The sequence below is a fragment of the Macrobrachium rosenbergii genome, chromosome 8 (genome assembly GCF_040412425.1).
Source record: "Macrobrachium rosenbergii isolate ZJJX-2024 chromosome 8, ASM4041242v1, whole genome shotgun sequence".
NCBI lineage: Eukaryota > Metazoa > Arthropoda > Malacostraca > Decapoda > Palaemonidae > Macrobrachium > Macrobrachium rosenbergii.
The window spans coordinates 42,346,585-42,348,597 of NC_089748.1; the positions used below are offsets into that span (position 1 = coordinate 42,346,585).

General features: G+C 34.6%; 1 protein-coding gene across 1 annotated transcript in view; it reads right to left on the reverse strand.

The window, feature by feature from the left end:
* Nucleotides 1-1,955: 1,955 nt before the first annotated feature.
* The window catches only part of LOC136841250 (larval cuticle protein 65Ag1-like), a 1,307-nt gene continuing 1,249 nt past the window's right edge, over nt 1,956-2,013 (reverse strand). Inside the window, exon 3 of the mRNA XM_067108254.1 lies at nt 1,956-2,013. This exon is cut by the window's right edge and continues 384 nt beyond it. The gene's annotated coding sequence lies outside the window, so the exon portion shown is untranslated.

A 2,013-nucleotide genomic window follows, 5' to 3' on the forward strand; every position in this document is an offset into this window, starting at 1 on the left:
GCTGTTATAATCATTGAGCTGTATTGAATATAGCTAAATATTGCATACTTCCAAAAAAAACATATATTAGTCCTCATCCATAGATTGATTAACTACCAAATGTATGTACTGTACATAATAACTGCAGTTCTGTGGCAGTATCCTTCCTCTCACTGACTTGCTCCATAAAACAAAGTACTGTAAGTCTTTGTGTCTTGTGTCTTACATTCTATCAGTGCAAAATTGTTTCTTTTTTATTTTTTTGCTTCAAAGTAGGTTATCTTTTTATAGTGGCATAGGATTCTGTAATGTGCAAGATGTTTTTCATTTGTTCATTATCAGCATTGTATTACAGTATCTTATTAGGTCCTTGGTCATATTTTAAAACACTAGGTGACAAACTGCTCTTGTTTTTTCCATTTGGGGGTCAGTTTCTTGTGTAAATAGGTGGTGCAGTTGGGAAGTGTTTGGCTTATTTGTTGTCGTTCATATATATATGTTCTACTAGCTCTGGCCAACCATTATAATGAAGCTCAGTATCATATGAACTACAAAAGCTGTGTTTTGAATATCCAGACTGTCCCTGGTATCATGCTTTGTACATCAAGATATGCAACAGAGTCAACTATATTAGGTTACTTCCTGCCGTATAAGGAGCCAGTATACTGTAGCTGTATTGGGCCACCAACCCCTTAGCTTAGAGATAGCCGAATTAGTATAGTATTGAGTTCCATTTTTATATTGTTCATTTTAGTTTAGCTGGAGGCTGGGATATGGGGGTATAGTTCGGATCTGTGTTATAGTCCGTGAGTTGGGGATCTGAAGGCTGTCCCTATTTGTTTTATTGAATGAAGGGGACCTGGGACAATTTGTTGATGAAGCCCAGCAGCATGAGTATAAAGGAGAAGCAGCGTAATGCCCAAGATAGGAAATGCAAGTTGGGTCATGTAAGGTTAGGGAATGTCAAGCTATGCTGGAATCTTAGCAGTGAAACATTTTGCGCCAAGGTTTTTTTGTATGATATGAGATAAATTTTTAGATTTTATTACTGATGTCCCTTGTTGATTTTGATTTTTTATTTGTATAAAAGTACCACTTAATTGTAAGTACTAGGTTTCTTGTTACACTGAAGAGTTGTTGTAAAACTAATCTACATAATGGTTTCTGACTATTAACAGTAAACAACCAATGCTGCTGTATACAAGTATAGGAAAAGCCCCAATAATAATGAGCATATTTTGTACCATTTAGCAGATCTGGTCAGCTTGAGGTGGTATAAGTGCTGGATGCATTTACTGCTGATGTTTATCATGTGTGCCTTAATTAGTTTGTAAACATTTCATCCAAAAACTAACTTAATAGATTTGTATTATGATTATGTAATGGATTTTCATTTTGGTCCTCAACATGTCATTTGGATAGATATAGCTTCATTGGAAAAATTGTAGCATTCTGTTCTGCGTTTCTTCTTGTGTCATTTTAAATTTTTGTAATTTTTGTATTATATTGTGGATTCAAGGCTTGAAAATGTATGTGAACCATATACCAATTGAGTTAGCGTTTCTTAAGAAATTTTTTTTTTTCAGGATTTTCTTGTCGTATTTTTGTGTTACTTTAGTCCAGAGGGTTTGATTTGACATGGATGACCAAAATCGTCACGCCAGTGTGCATAATCAGTCAGTTCGAACTTGAATAGTGGCAGGAAATACTCCCCAGGTTTTACCAACCCTGTCAATCATTTTGAGTGACATTTAGCTGTTGAATATCCGTGTAAAGAAAGAATACTTTTATTTTATTGGCCATCATAACAGATGTAACTTACGCTTTTTATCAGGAATGGTGAATTTTCAATGTTGAATTTGAGAAGACTTCCAGCTAAAGGTCATGAAAATAGATTGCTGGTTGCAGCCACTGTTGTTACTGCTTCTTTTGGATTGTTTTTGAGATCATGACAGAGGATATTGACTTTTAAAGCATTATTTATACTGTGCAGGTTTATTTACAAAATGTACATCATGTGATCATTTATAGATC